Consider the following 17,500-nt stretch of genomic DNA (forward strand, 5'->3'; position numbering starts at 1 on the left):
TTGTAATACTACAAGTCTAGGCTGTTAAAATTACACGTTTAATTACAAATCGCTTACAAACTCTTGGATAAAGGAAAAAAGTATTAATTGATTTTTAATATCAACTTAGGAACTTTCTACCCACCCTGTATTTACTTTCGATAAACTTTCTCTCTCTCTCTCTCTCTCTCTCTCCTGTCTTTCTCTCTCTCTCTCTCTCTCCTGTCTTCCTCTCTCTCTCTCTCTCATACTATTTTCTTACCAATAGATCATCCTGATCGAATCGATAAACTTTATGCTTTATTTGGTAAAATTATCCTAGTCAAAGTTGAAATATCTTACATTGAATTCTTTGAAAATTGCCTTTTCCTCATGGATCGGAAGTTATTCTTTCGTGCTTTGGTTATCCTCGATTTGGGTCAACGATAGTATATATTCATAGGTTAGAAACTGCGTACGAATAAACTTTAAGCTTGAATACGTATATATATATATATATATATATATATATATATATATATATATATACATTAATATATATATATATATGCATGGATGAATGTACATATGAATGTATATTTACACGATAAAATACGATTTCCTCTGTACGTTTTTTCTTCATCTTTTTTCTTACTTTTTACATCTTATATATAATTTATAATATATAACATATATATATATATATACACATATATTCAAAATACGTAAATTATCATATCATTTAGATAAAAAAAATATGTGAATATATATATATATATACATATATAATAGAACGAGAAATTAACATACCCTTTTTCGCACGTCCTTTCGTAATACGTACTCTCTCGTTTGTAAGAACGTTCTGACGTACGAATGTATATCACGGTGAACGTTCGTCAGGACTCGTAAATATTCGGCAACACACGAAGGTGAAGGACACTCGTTAGTCTCGTTATAATCTCGCGACGAAAGAATAATACACATGTCACATAATTATATCTAACATTTTTAATTTTACAAATATTATCAGATCACATTCACTTACGTTGTTTCACTTATGTAGTTACGTACATATACATACGTACATACACACACACCACACACACACACACACACACACACATACACACGCGCGCACATTATACGTATATATATTTATATCTCCTTATGTGAACAAATTCGTTCGTTCGATATTTATTTTCATTTTTCGTAATTCACTTTACGACGTTTCGAAGAAATGATGTTTCGCGGAAAATGAAATGAAGAAGAAGAAGAAAAAAAAAACGATCTAAGACCTTACTGTCGTCGAACATCCTCCCTGCGTATCCATTTCAACCATATTTTATTCTCACATTTTATTACTTTCTTTCTCTACGTAAGTACGTACGTACGTACTTACATATGTGTCGTATAAAGGTTAATAATTCTCATAGTTTCGATCGATAAATCACTATTGCTTTTCTTTTTTTTTTTTTTTCTTTCTTTTTTTTTGTCCCCATCAAATTTATGATGAATCGTATCGTATTAAAGATTTATTATACGCGTCGTGTATGAAATAAATAGGTAAACTGTTATCGCGCATGCGCGAGCCGAATCACGTGACCGTATCTTCTCACATAAACGCCATTTTGGATCGTCGAACGGTAAGCGATTAGTACGGGATTTACGTCGTTCCTCGTAATTACAGGTAATTAAAGAATTATTTTCTAACGTACAATATCGTACCATATATCAATCGATAGTTAAACACGCCTTTTCTAACACGTGTTATTTTCAAGTTGAGACAGACTCGGGTTAAAGAGATATTTTCGTTGAAAATAGAAATGGTATTATTTCGTTGTATTATTTTTATTTCATTTCTTGCCTTTTTCTTCTTTAACATTTTGCAAAATTTTCTTTATCCCAACACGAGTTCTCATACTTTTCTGATCGTCCATTTATTCGTAATTACAGTATCAGTAATAATTTTTTAATCGATCGAATTTTGTATCACTTTTTTTTTTCTTTCATATACATATATATTATGTATCATATACATATCACGTAACATATATACATATATATGTATCTCTTCTTCATATTTCTTTTTCATTCTCTATCTCTTCCTTTTCATTTTTTTTTTCTTTTTTTTATCATATATACGTACATATAAATGCATATATATACATATGCTCGCATATAGACATATATATATATATATCAATTTTATGCTACATACACACACACATAATACACACATATATATATATATATACGTATCATACACATGTAATAATTTTCTTTCTTTTTTTCTCATTCTCTCTCTCTCTCTCTCTCTTTTTTTTTACTCTTTCTCTTATATACGTACAAGTACATAAACGTATATACAATACATAAGCATAAAGAATTTAATTCTTATATAATGCAGTCTCACATTTTTCTGGTTTCTCTAAGAATTCCAGGAATTGAAAAAAGTATAGCACGAAATATATATATAATATGTACGTATATATATATATAAGTACGATATATATGTACGAATATACATGTATACATATACCAGTTTATTAATGTATTACGGATAGGTAAGAAATCTATCTCTTTTTAAAGCATTAAACGAGAAAGAGAGAAAGAGAGACAGAGAGTGTTGTATGATACAGAAAGAGAGAGAAAAAGAGAGAAACAAAAAGACAGAGAGAAAGAGAGTAAATGAGAAAGAGAGACAGAGAGAGAGACAGAGAGAGAGAGACAGAAAGAGAGAGAGAGAGAGAGAGAGAGAGAGAAAGGTAATATTCGGAATGTAAATAATCGTTGACTCATATTTTTGTTTGCAATTCCAGGAAATTATTCCTCGGCCAAGGACGTATACAGAGCTTGTTGAAACGTGTTTGTTAAAGGACAAAGAAAAAGCCAAAAGGTTTCTCCGAAGCGAACGTTCTTTTTCCTATTCACGTATAAAAGTAAGTCAATTTTCTACGACGTAGGTATTTAGTACATATTTACTCACACACACACACACATATATATATATATATATATATATATATATATATATATATAATATAATTTTTATCATGGAAACAATCGTTAATATCTAAAAAGAAAGGTAACAAAGTACCTGCATTCTTAAAATTTTTATAATATTCTAATACGTTTATCATATATTATAAATAAGAAAAGATATTAATATACTTTATAGATTATTTAAATATTCAAAAGATTTTTTATTAACAATTGAATTTAACGATATATTAGGGAGGACTGGAAAGTAATGTCGTTTCTGCGCATATCGATTGTGATTAAAAATAAAAATTAAAGTTAAAAATTTATTCGTTTGATTTTAATTTAAGAAAGCGACATTACTTTCCGATCCCCTTAATATATATACATATATATATATGTTTGTTATAATTAATAATTATATAATAATTTTCTTCATTTTTATGTTACAGATGATCATTATAATAGCGTCGCGAGATAAGAAATAAATCGAGTGTTGCATCGTTCAAATTGAAATGAAAATCGTGCAATAGAAGCAGTGCTTGTTCGTTTATTATATTTCTTTGCGTTTCATTTCTTTTTTTTATTTTTTTTTTATTCATTTTTTTTTTTTTTTAATACTTTCAGTCAATAGATATATAAATTCGCGAAGTGGTAGAGTCAGTGTTTTTGTTACGTTCCCGGAGGATACTCTCATCGTGGAAACTTCGACGTTGACTTTAAAGTGAGTAAAATTACATTTTTAATAAAAAGTTTCCTCTATAATTGGAATGATTTATTTTTTTTTTTCTTTTTTTTCTTTTTTTTTGTTATTAATTTTGTTTGTTTGTTTGTTGTTTTTATAACAATCATACCGATAACAATGTTTTTCCTTTTATTTCCAGCAACGTCGTTGCATATGTGCGCGATGCAGAATCGAGTAAATCGTATGTTATTTCGTTTAAATAGAAGGGGGAAAAAGAAAAAGAAAAAAAAAAAAAACGGTATAAATAAAGAAATGAAAATTAAAAAAAAAAAAAAAAAAAATAGAAAGGATCGCGAGGTAGAAGCAAGTGTTGTTTGCTCATTATAATATATTTCGCGTTATCGCGATTAAAATGATTTTTAAGGAACCACCACACCCACCCATTGTGTGTAATTTTAATCGACTGCGCGCAATGCAGTCAATTGCGTAGGAGTTCAGTGTTTTTCGTTCGTACACAAGTTTTCTTATTATTACTATTATTATTATTATTATTATAATTATTTTTTTTTTTTAACAGTCTCACAAGCAGACTATTGTTAATTATATTTAATGATAATAATTAAATGATAGAAAGGATGAGCGTATTAAAATCAGTGACCGATCATCGTCTCTCATTAATTAATAAATAATTTATCGCGAATTAGAGTTAGTGCATCAATGAAGATGAGTTTCAACCAAACGTCATTATGTCTGTCAATTTCATTGTCAAACGCCAACGTATACATCCATCCTCGATTTCGATCTACGTCGTGGGAATGAGTGTTTTGGAGTCATCAGAGAACTTCTTAAAAGTAGTAAGTGAACGAATTATATATATATATTTTTTTTTTTAATTTCATTTTTGATATTCAATATCTATTTCTACTCAATATAGTGTAGAACGATTGAACGTGATTAAGAAGGGGTGGAAGGTTTACTGCATATGAATATATATATATATGTATATATATATATTCTTTTTTTTTTTTTTTTTTTTTTTTACAAATTACTGAGACTAACGTCTCTTCGATTTAAATTAATATATATATATTTTTTTTTGGTTTCTTCTTTTTTTTTTTTTTTTGGATTTATTCATTAGCGATAAGTCCTTGAAATTGTCCATGACGTTGTTTTATATACGGAAATTATATATTCGTATATAATAAACTTCAAAAAATTATATAAAATATTATATATTCATGTATAACGAGCATTATTAAAAAAAAAAAAAAAATAAAAAAAAAAAAAAAAAAAAAAAAAAAAAAATATTTTAACGCTACCTGCAATTATTATTTTGATATCATTTATTCGAATAATATGAAAAGAGAGAGGGAGAGAGAGAGAGAGAAAATAAATAAATAAAATAAAATTAAAAAGAAAAAAAATTTATTTTATATAATTAATATTAAATGCAATATAATGTTTGAATGTTTGAAGATAAATTCTGAAATAAACGTACGCGTGTATATGAACGTTTGTATCGTTTCTAACGATTAGATATGCATATTAGAAATTTGAAAAGAATTAATAAAAAATATTTGCGATATAATTTATCCTTAATAGAATGGGATAATATTTTGATCGATGAATTTTCGATTCGATCGTATTCCAAATAATCGAAAAAAATATTCATTGAACGTGACGAATGATTGAATACGTTAATTATTAATCTCTCGTGGATTATTAAAATCTAGGAAACATTTGAGTGTGATGAGATCTAATGAGAACGATATTACTTCTACGATCTATTTAATTTTTTTTTTTTTTTTAATACAAATTATATCTTTATTTTTCGTCTTAATTTTAAATCATTAATATAAATATCAAATAATATCTTAATCCTCCAATAAATCATTATTTGCAATAATTCATATCTAATATTTTTCTAATATAAAATTATTGAATAATAATAATAATAATACTAATAATAATAATAATAATAATAATAATACTAATAATAATAATAATAATAATAATAATAATAATAATAATAATACTAATAATAATAATAATAATCTTCGTTCGAATAGAATCTCATTAATTATTAATCCCATTGCGTAAAAATTGTTTACGTAGAAAAAAAAATTCTATCGAAGAAAATTAATTATAATATAATATAATCGAAACAGAATAACATTGATTACTTAAGTCTATATCTTTAATTATTATAGTTAATCATTGAGGTTTCATTTATATACGTACATATGTAAAATAAATTCTCTTAATGCTCTGTTGTCTTTTTAGCTTGATGGAAGATAAAGATCAAAATATATATCTTTCTGTATGATTCTATAATATTATCTCGTTACGTTTATCGTATAATGCGTGCACATGATGGAACGTCATTTGAAATGATTAGTTTTAAGTTTATCTGATATTAATCATTCACTCAAAGTCAAAACCATCATGTTCTTTTACGTTTCGATATCTATATATGTATGTTGGTAGTAGTACTCTTAAAATCATTAAAGTGGGAGAGAAAGAGAGCAAGAGAGAGAAAGAGAGAAGACGAAGATGTTCAAACATTCACTATTCTCTTTCTCTCTTTCTCTCTCTTTCTATCTCTCTCTCTCTCTCTCTCTCTTTCTCTCTGTCTGTCTCTCTTTCTCATGCACGTGTAAGCTTTCTGTTTATATGATTATTTTTCCATGTCTCTTTCTCTTTCACACTTGTCCTTTTTCATCTTGACGTTACACACGAGGTAAGATAGTTTAGAAGGTTTAGAGATAGAATAGTTCGAGTACCGATTGATATATACTAATAGCGTACTAACGTTTCTACGTATGTGTATATATATATATATATATATATATATATATATATATATATAAATATATGTATGTATATAGAAAAAAGGAAGATATATTGAATATATCGATTCTTTCGAGCTTTTGGATTTAATTTAAGAAAATCTTAAAATAAGGTGGAATATTTTTTAATAAATTCTATTCGAATTATTGATTTTATTTTTCAATTTGTAATAATAAATAAAGAAACAAAAAAAAATTACAAGAAAAAATAAACCCGAAGATTTTCGTTCTATCATCATCGTCGTACAGTTCTTATACTTCGTCGACTTCATTATATTCGTCCAAATTTTCTAAGAGACTGAGAATATTGAAAGATGCGCGATATTTGATTTTATTCTTTTTTTGTTCTTTGTTATTTATTTTTCTTTTTCTTTCTTTCTTTTTTTTTTTTTTTTTTTTTTATGTTTATTTTTATTCGTTTCAATTTTAATGTTCACGAGAAAAAAGAAAAGAAAAGAAAAAAAAAAAAAAAAAGAGAAAATACTTAAATAAATAAATAAAAAAAGAAAGGTGGGAAAAATTTTGCAAAGAAATCTTTTCGTACAATTTACTTTTAATGAATCCTATTGTTATTATATAAATAAAATAATTTTATAATATTTTATAAAATATTATATATATATATATATATATAAATATTTTATAAGTATATTAAATTTGTTCGATATAATAATACCGAGAAAAACGAATCGATTTTTCATTATCTCCATGTGTAATAGATAAGAGTTAGAGAGAGGGAAAGAGTGGGGTTGGGAGAAAGAGAGAAAGAGAGAGAAAGAGAGAGAGAGAGAGAGAGAGAGAGAGAAAATGCGGAAGACGCGTAATTAAAGGAAAACGAAAAGAGCTTCCTCGACTGTTGGCTTCTTCGCGAGCCGATCTATAAATACGAATGGCTGTTCGTCGTAAGGCCGGTGGCCCGCATAAGCCTTGCTTTATTAATTTAAACTTCCTCGTGGTTGTGAAAGAGAGATAGATAGATAAATAGATAGATAGATACAGACAGAAAGAGAGAGAGAGAGAGAAAGAGAGAAAAACTGTTGTGTAGGTGCAAGAAGAAAAGAAGAAAAAGGATACACATTGTTATTCTCGTCATTTTCTCGGCGAATTCTCTTTACTAATGTTCTTTTTCTTCTTTTTGTCTTTTTTTTTTTTTCTGAATTTAATTAAAACACACTCTCTCGAATTGAATTACTAAATATTACTAATCATTAATTATGTTGGTAGTACGTTAAAAAGAGGAAGAGGGGTGGGGTGAGGTGGGGTGGGGCGGTTAACTTTTCACTCAGTCATGTGAAATCAAATTGAAATTAATCTTACGTTTATTTCTTTTTATTTCTCGTTCTTGTCTTTTCTCTTTTTTTTTTTTTTTTTTTTCTTTTTCCGTTCTCCTTTCGTTCTCCTTTCTTCGCTGATATTTCACGTTAATGATAATTGGAGATAATTCTTTAAGAAGTCAATTATGAATTCGTTCTTTTCGTACTTTTTTTTTTTTTTAGGAAATATATTACGAAGACGATCTTCGAAAGGATCGAAATAATTAACGATGTGATTTGATTTAATATTTTTTAACTGTTAATTATGAAAGTGATCTATGAAGGTAGCACACATGCGCGCGCGCTCACACACGTACACAGGCATACATTCTTTCTTTTTAAATATTTTAATTTATACGTTTCGAGAAATGAAAAAGAATAAAATATTCTAATTGATGAAGTATTTCAATCTCTTTCTTTTCTTCTTTCGTTCCTTCTCCTTTCCTTTTTTTTACTTTCTTTCTTTCTTTTCTTTTTCTTTTTTTTTTTTTTTTTTTTTTCTTTTTTTTTTTCCTTTCTTCTTGTTAGATACGCTTAAACCTTTCGTCGATTATTGCGACACGGATTGTTAATTGAGAAAATGATCGATGTATTTGAACGTGACGTCATAATAGCCGATAACAATATAAAGCGTTATAAAATGTAGTGTACGTCGATTTCGAGAAGTGATCAATAAATTTGCTTCCTCTTCATTTGAAAATCAAATGATCGCGCGAGTTAGCTAGCTCTAGCGTTTGAATATGGTTAAAAGGAGAGAGAGAGAGAGAGAGAGAGAGAGAGAGAGAGAGAACTTCACGATTCCTTTAACATGTTAGCGCGAGAGTCTCGCTACGGTTAGCTGCCTTAGCGATAACCTACATTCGATGGAACATGAAGTGGAATGCGATTTGAAGGTACCCGAGAAAGAGAGAGAGAGAAAGAGAGAGAGAGAGAGAGAGAGAGAGAATGAGAGAGTGAGAGAGAGAATATGTGTGTATGTGTGAGAGAGTGAGAGAGATAAGAATGATTTGCGTATGCAGCACCGATCGAAATCGTTGAATTTAAAAAACGAAAAAAGAAGGAAGTAAAAAAAAAAAAAATACGTTTAATATTGAGAAACTTTTTACGAACGTGATCGTAATTTGAAGTCAACCGAACATGAAATTTATCTTTTAGTACCGAAAGGATTGAGTGAAGAAGAGAAAAAGAGAGGGAAAAGAGAGAGAGAGAGAGAGAGAGAGAGAAGGGAAAAAGAAAGAAAGAGAAAATAGAGAACTTCATTTTGAATTTTTTTTTTCTTTTCTTTTTTTTCTTTCTTTTAAATCTTAAGAACGCTCAAATAATTTCTATTATAGATATAATGGTGATACTTTTATATACTTATTCTACGATTAGATTATATATTCAATGATAATTGCATGATCAATGTATTGAGATAATAAAATATGAATGTATCGTTTCAAGGACATAAGATTCCTCCTAATTATTAAAATATTTCTATGAAATATTAAACTCTCGTCGGATTGAAATAATTAAATCGTCTTTCCTTAATGTTAAGCGTTCTCGTTAGACGTTTTTAGGCGTTTCTTTCTTTGAAAAGGTGGAAAGGTGGAACGCAAAAGAAGAGCTTAGTTTTGTATCGCGATTTATAATTACTGCAAGAGGGAAAGAGAGAGATAGATAGAGAGTGAGAGATAGAGAGAGAGAGAGAGAGAGAGAGAGAGATAGAGAGAGACAGAGAGAGAGTTTGCTCGCACGTTGGATGGAAAAAACCCGAAAAAAGGAAAAAGATGGGAAGGCAAAAAAAAAAAAAATAAAAAGAAAAAAAAAGAGAGAGCAAGAGAAAGAGGTTGACCTCAAAAGGTTCTCCCGTTTTGAGAAAAATTCTACGCTAATATTTTTTTGTGCCAAAAGTGAATCTCAAATTTTTGACAATTTTGATATAATTAAAATCTATCGCGAGACAATAATCTATTAACAAATCGATTATGTGAAATGTCTATAATCGTGTTCGAGTTATCATCATTCAATGTGATAAAGAAATAAATAGATAGAATAGAAAGGAAAGAGAGAGAGTGAGAGAGTGAGAGAGAAAGAGAGAGAGAAAGAGAGAAAGAGAGAATCTTCCTTCCGCCATTTTTATTTTCATTCATTTTTCATTCTCGAGTTTATGGCGTGTGGACAAGCACAATGTATAGATTTTATATAAAAATGAAATATTATTACACTCGCAACAATATTGGACGTATAGTTACAGGAAATAAGATGGTAGATAGAAATGATCTTTTTCATAGTACTGAGACTCTGGCAGTATATTGAAAATTATTATCGATTATATAATTTATATATTTATCAGTCAATTCATTGTTATTATTTATCATCTTTTAGAATTTGTCTTGATTTATATATATATATATATATAATTCTTTTTTTTCTTTTATTAAATAAATGAAGACGAAAAACGAATGAAATTAAATGGAAATAAAGGAAGATTTGTAATAAAACAGATGATTTTTGATTTTATAGCATGTAGAACGTTGGTTTAATACTGTTTTGGAAACTTTTTTTTTTAATTTTTTTCGAAGAAAAAAAAAATATATATATATATGTACATATGTGAAAATTATAAAAAAATAAATTACGTAGCATATTTTTTTAACAGCAACAATAACAATATATATATATATATATATATATATATATATATATATATATATATATTCATGTCCATTGAATTTTATGTTCTCGTAGAATGGCTGAAGCGTGTAAAAGGGAAATCTTATTACGAGTTGGTCCATCGTGGTAATGTAACCTCGAGAGATGAGACTCTTTCAATGAGAATGAGAGAGAAGGAAGATATTAGTCTTCTCTCTCTCTCTCTCTGTCTTTCTTTTATGGTTACAGGTATGCCTCTCGCGTGACATGATTCATCCGACTTTCATGAGAAAATGCAATTTTTACGGGGAGAAAGAGCCAGTCACTACCTTATGTCACGCGTTCTAACGGGCACTATCACGAACGTCCAGTAGACGTTTCTGAGACAAAGAATATGTATATATATATGTATATATATATATATATATTCTTATTCTCTCTTCTCTTCGCCATATTCATCTTACGAAATTCTATTCGAATAGGATCGAAGTTATTCAATTTCTCGAAGTTCTATCGCGCTCTATCCGTTTCCACTATTTTTCTTCTTCGTTGTTTGCTCTCTATTTCTTCTTTTCCTCTTTTTTATTTTTATTCATTTATTTATTTATTTATTTATTTATTTATTTTTTAATTATATTTCATTTTAACTTTTTAAACGAAATTAACTTTTTAAACGAAAGGTTTCGAATTAACTTTTTAGACGAAAGGTTTCGCAAGAAAGAAAAAAAGAAGGATAGATAGATAGATAGATAGATAGATAGATAGATAGATTGATAAATTTTTTTTCTTTTTTATACTGCGATTATAAAAATGATCGTTTTATCTGTAATAATGGATATCGAAAGATTTTATACACGGACGTGACGTCAAAAATCGATAATAAGTTAAACAATCTTTTTTAACAAGTCGATCCATCATTTCCGATATATATATATATATATATTTATGTGTGTATATATATATATATATATAAATACATATATTTTCATACTTATATTATTATAAAGTTAGACATGAGTACGTTCAATTAATCTTTCATAGAATAATAATCGTGACGATCGTAGTTTAATATTATAATAATAAAAATTCTTTTTCTTAGATATATTTGTTGTTCTAAGAGATACTAGTAGAAAACAAAAACAAAAAAAAAAAAAAATGAAATAACCAAACAAAACGAAAAGTAGAAAGAAAACATGTAATTGGAACGATAAGAATAATCGTCGGAAGGGAAAGAAAGAGGGTGGGGGTGGGGGAGGGGTGGAGGGAGAATAGTCCATGGAATTAATCTATATCAAAATTCTTCTTTCGAATGATAAAACGATGATTCAAACTTTCATTGATGATTCATCAATGAATGAAAATTTTTTTGCACTGCTACATTTTTTTTCTTTTTTTTTTTTTTTTTTTTACAATCATTGCGATCGTCGTCGTTTCAACGAGTTAAAAAATAAACAATCCCCCTCCACCCCCTCCATCCCCTCCATCCTCCATCCCTCATCTCCCCGTCTATAAAATTATTCCTGCGAGAAGTAAAAAGAGGGAAGATTGATAGATCCTTTGTGTTATGCAGTGATGACGTCAAAGTATAAAATATAAATTTTATCTTTCGATAACAAATGAGTGGGGGGGTTTATTTTTTTTTTTTCTTTCTTCGAGTTGCGATGGGTGGCGATGGGTGACGATGATAATTGGGAAGTGGCGAATGATATTTTCTCACGATGAACTTTCGCCAATTGGCACAAAGTCCCTTTTACCTTCCTTTATTTATTTTTTTTTTTCCCACTCCCTTTGGATATTTCGAATGCGCTTTTTTTCTTTCTTCTTCTTCTTCTTCTTCTTCTTCGTTTCGTTTATTTATTTTCTTTCCTTTTATTCTTTTTTTTTTTGTATGTATATATATATATATATATTTTTTTTTTTATTTTTTTTCCAGTTCCTCAGTAACACACAAAATCGACGAACGATTTTTATTCGACAAGCATCGTTTCTTTTTTCTCTTTTTTTTTTTTTATATATTGACAAATTAACCGTCGACTCGACTCGAGTCGCAATTTTATTCTCGTTAATTGCTCATCGTCATAATTGAGAATTAATAATAAAATGAGATTTAAGAGAGTTTTTGAACGAACACACACACACACACACATACATACATATACGCACACTCACGCATCACGATTTAATGGAAGATCGAAATTACTGAACGTGACGTTAATCGTTAATGTTTTACTGCTTAATTTCATTGAAAAATATGAAGAAAAAAAAAGAACAAAAGAGACAAATAAAAAAAGAAAAAAAGAAAAAAAAAGCAAAAAAAAAAAAGAAAGAAAGAAAACCAAAGAAACTCTCTTTTTATTTTGTCTTCTTTCTTTTTTTGTAATACTTTATTTTTTTTTTTTTTTTCTTTTTTTATAATTAGAACCGTGTCGCAGGTCGTAGAAAGAAAGTTACGACGAAATCTCGTTTTGTCAAGAAACATTTCTTTTCCACGCGTCTTTTCTTCTTTTTTTTTTCTTTTTCCTTTCTTTTTTCTTTTTCTTCTTCTACTTTTCCTTATCTTTTCGTTATCCTTCGAATCTTGAAATCTCGATTATAATTTGGCACGAAGCAAAGTCTTTCGGTAACGCGCCAATGTTGGTTGAGTTGCATTGGTTTGCAAGTTGCGAAGAACGGATAAGCACGAGCCCACGTAAATACCATATACATTACATATACGTACAAATACATACATAATATATATATATATATATATATATATGTGTACGTATGTGATATGTACAATACTAGAATACTATGTACAAGAGAGTTAACATAAAAGAAGCAGACATCGTATAAGGCCGACTTTCTCCTTCGCTTTAAGCGAAGCCTGGATTACGCAACCCTTTCCCGTCGTTGTCGTTGAAAGTGCAGAGAGAGAGAGAGAGAGAGAAAGAGAGATTGTATGTTCAAAAGCGAGAACTATACCCTTCTCTCCTTCGTTCCCAATTTACATAAATTCAAATCGTCCGATAGAATTCTCGAGTCGAACTCGAGAATATAATCCAAAAACCTCGTTAATTTTAACCATGTATCATATACCCCGAGTAATAACATTTCGCAAAGTGTATTTTTCATGAATTAATCAGTCTACCGTAATATGGGTTTTATTTCTCTCCCTCTCTCTCTCTCTCTATTGTTTTTTGTTTATTCTTTTTTTTTCTTTTTTTTTCTTTTTTTTTTTTTCAACACGGTTCAAGGACTGATCCAATTCTCATCGAGTAAATATTGTTTACTAAACAACGATTACTCAATTGCCTCGAATTACTCTCTCGTATTTCATGGCTTGGCACTGTTTTTGCTTTTTGTCTTTTTTTTTTTTCTTTTTTTTTTCTTCTTCTTCTTCTGTTTTTATTTTTTCCTTTTTTATTTTTTACTTAACTTTCATGTATGTTTTTCATACGGTATGTTGAATAATAAAAAGAAAATAAAGCGAGAGAGAGAGAGAGAGAGAGAGAGAGAGATATTTGTTTTATTCTGATTAAAATAGAGAAGTAAAAAAAAAAATAAATAAATAAAAGGAAGATAAAGATAGAGATAGAAATAGAGAGATAATTGTTATGTGCTGATTAATAAAGAAATTTAAATGATAAATAGAGATAGGGAAAAATAGACAAAAAAGATCGAGATAAGGATAAAAATGAACGTATGTATTTACATAGAGAAAAATAATTGTTATTATGTTGATTAATAGAGAAAGAAAAAATATATAGGGATCAAGATAAAAAGAGACATACGTATATAGTGAAAAAAAAAAAAAGAGAGAGAGAGAGAAATACTTGTTATACACAGATTAATAGAGAAACTAAAAAGATAGAGATAGAGATAGACATGCACACAAAAGCAAAGCGAGAGACAGAGAGAGACAGACAGATAGAGAGAGAGAGAGAGAGACGGATAAATATATTAATAGGTTTATGAAGCGTTCTATTCGATGCACCGAATGATTCAGCTTGGTGCATCGAAGTTAACTGCACAAACTTAGATGGCTAACTTGTAAACACAAAGTAAACCAAAAATAGGACAGACATATTTAATAATAACCTCGGCTACGAACTTCTTCTATACGTGTATTATTGGACGGATATCGGGTTTTGGGTTTGGTTAAAGTTTCGGGAATAGAAAATCTCATTCTAATAGGAAACCTTTCAAGAATCAGAAATTCTTCTTTGGCAAGTTCATTCTTTGACCATTCCACTTATACGTCATTAACCTTTATCCACGATATAAAAGGACTTATACATTTCTCACACAAATTAGTTTACTATTCGGTATGAACGATAATATCTACTTTAGTTATATTTATTTAGTCACTTAGATTACTTAACGATGAGAAAATTGAATGAACACATTTTTCGATTAATACGATGGATATATATATATATATAAAATTTTTACGTCGTCTTTAATTGCAATTATAGTATACCAACTTTCGATTATCTTTTTCTGTTCTTCTGTTTTTTTTTTATTTTTCTATTTTTTTTTTTTTTTTTTTTTTTACTTTTCCCCTCATCCTTTCTTTTTTTCTCTTTCTCTTTCTCCATCTATTTTTCTTTCTTTTTCTTTCAATCTCTCTCTCTCTCTCTCTCCCTCTTTTTTTTTCTTTTTTTTTTTTTTTTTTTTTTTACTCGGCACATCGACAGACTCCCCAGAGTGCTATTAGATTAATTATATCAAAAAACGCGTCATTCAAAATCTCTTCTTTTCTTCTTTAGATCTTCTAAGGCTTTATATTCTAATTCATTTTCTTTTTCTCTCCTTTTTTCCTCTAACTCAAAGAAAATAACACTTTCTCTCTCTCTCTCTCTCTCTCTCTCTCTCTCTCTCTCTTTGTGTGTGTGTGTGTCTTTGTTTCTCTCTGTCTCTCTTTCTTTCTTTACCTGGTACGAACAAATGAAAAATTAACCGAAGGAAATCTCTTGAAGATTTATTTAGGATTAATCCCTGTAATTATAAAATATAATTCGAATCGATTAGTTTAGTATACGAGGAAGAAATTGAATCGATCATTCTATCCTTATCCTATCACGATTCTTGATTAGAATAATATTTAAATCTATTATAAGGCTTTATTTCTTTTTATTAATAATTTTTACTAGTACTTGGTTTTTCTTTTTTTTTTTTTCTTTATATATATTCAAATTATACTTGATAAAAATATAATATGAATATATTTTTAAGAAATATTTTTTTCTTTTTTCTTTTTTCTTTTTTATTTTTTTTTCTTTTTTTTTTTTTTTTTTTCATTTCAAATCCGAAAAAACATCATACTTTCTATTATATAATTTGTATAAAATCTATAAATAAAAAGAAAGAAAAATGAATTTATTTTTTTCCAAAAGTTCATTTTCAATTAATTTCGCTTCGCTTTCATTTCATTTCATTTCATTTCATTCCATTTCATTTCATTTCATTTCATTTCATTTCTTTTCGTCTACATCAGTTTCTACGAAAACAAAAGAACGTTTTCTCTAATAATCGGGGAAATCAATCCATCCTTTTTAACGATGGATTTCTCTGGACGTTTGAAAACATTTTCAAAGGACGTACATAATCATGACGCTGTTAGATAAAGAACATAAAAAGGAAAACGTATTGGTAATTGTTAGAAAGAGAAAGAGTCCTTTGTTAACCTCGTTCCTTATTAAAATACGGATTTAATTTTCTTTCTCTTTCATATTTATATAATAGTAATAATAATAATAATAATAACAATAATAATAATGAAAAATAAAAATAAATATAAACATAAATTTTCCTAATATATATATATATATTTTTTTTTCTTTCTTTCTTTTTTTATTAATTAAATATAATAAAAATTTTTATTCACTTCATATGTAACGATATATATAATTTTATTACATAATATTTTTGTAATAAAATATATATATAATTTTATTATATAATATTTTTTTAATTCCTCAGGACTATTTTAATTAATATTATATATACATATATATATTAATATATAACCTAGATTTGTTTAATATATTTATCTAGATTTCTAATTAATATATTTATCTAGATTTCTCTCTCCTTATCACATAATTTTTATGTGTACTGATATTTTATATATATACCTAGAGCTTCTTTCTCTCTCTCTCTCTCTCTCTCTCTCTCTCTCTCTCTCTGTCTCTCTCCTTATTTCCAGATACCTCTCGTCAACTTGTAGCAATTTCGTCAATTATTAGAGAAGAGAAACTCGAAAGTTTTAGCAGGTTAACATAACAAGTCGATTCCTATAGAGTATGTACAAGTTTACAACATACATCCATAAATGTTTCCTATCCTCTCATGGCTTTGAAACTCTGGACGCTTAGCTCGCTTTGTGGTATATACATACGTATCTATGCATGTATGCATGCATCTATATATGTATGTATGCATGTGTGTATGTATGTATGTATGTATGTATGTATATGTATATAGATGAGCATCAGAGGTCGTTAATATCTATTCATAAATGTCAAAGCAACGAAAGACCTTTGCGATTAGGTTGATGATCGTATCCTTCCTTTTAATTACTCATACGTGACGTTCATGATCGTACAATGTTTCTAGGTAATCGTTATCATTCTATTCCTCTTTATTCCTGGGATCGGATTAATAATGTCTAATCAATTTATACGCGATAGGAAGAAAAAGAAAAAAAAAAAAAAAAGAAAAAAAGAAAATAAATAAATAAAAAAAAGAGCAGAGAAATAGAAAGGGAACAGGATAGTAACAGGATAATACGTTTTTATTAATAACATTTCAAATGGCAAAAATGTCGACATTACAAATTGCCTTTAACTTAGAAAAATTTTGCTTTCGAACTGTTATCATTATTTGTCGTAAGCGAAAATTCCAATAATTTTATCTCTCTTTATCTCTATTTCTCTTTCTCTATCTCCCCTCTCTCTCTCTCTCTTTCCTTCTCTATCTATCTATCTATCTATTTTTCTTTTACACTCGATGTATATATATATATATACGTTCAATGGATGGATATCTCTACATATGTACATATGTATGTATGTATGTATGTATGTATGTATGTATGT

General features: G+C 28.1%; 1 protein-coding gene across 1 annotated transcript in view; it reads left to right on the top strand.

The window, feature by feature from the left end:
* The first annotated feature begins 4,326 nt into the window (after positions 1-4,326).
* The window catches only part of LOC118450321 (pfs47 receptor-like), a 73,729-nt gene continuing 60,555 nt past the window's right edge, over positions 4,327-17,500 (top strand). Inside the window, exon 1 of the mRNA XM_035886014.2 lies at positions 4,327-4,476. The gene's annotated coding sequence lies outside the window, so the exon portion shown is untranslated. The remainder of the gene's footprint in view (positions 4,477-17,500) is intronic.

Source organism: Vespa mandarinia, chromosome 17, assembly GCF_050613455.1.
Source record: "Vespa mandarinia isolate Hongniang chromosome 17, ASM5061345v1, whole genome shotgun sequence".
In the NCBI taxonomy this organism is placed as follows: domain Eukaryota; kingdom Metazoa; phylum Arthropoda; class Insecta; order Hymenoptera; family Vespidae; genus Vespa; species Vespa mandarinia.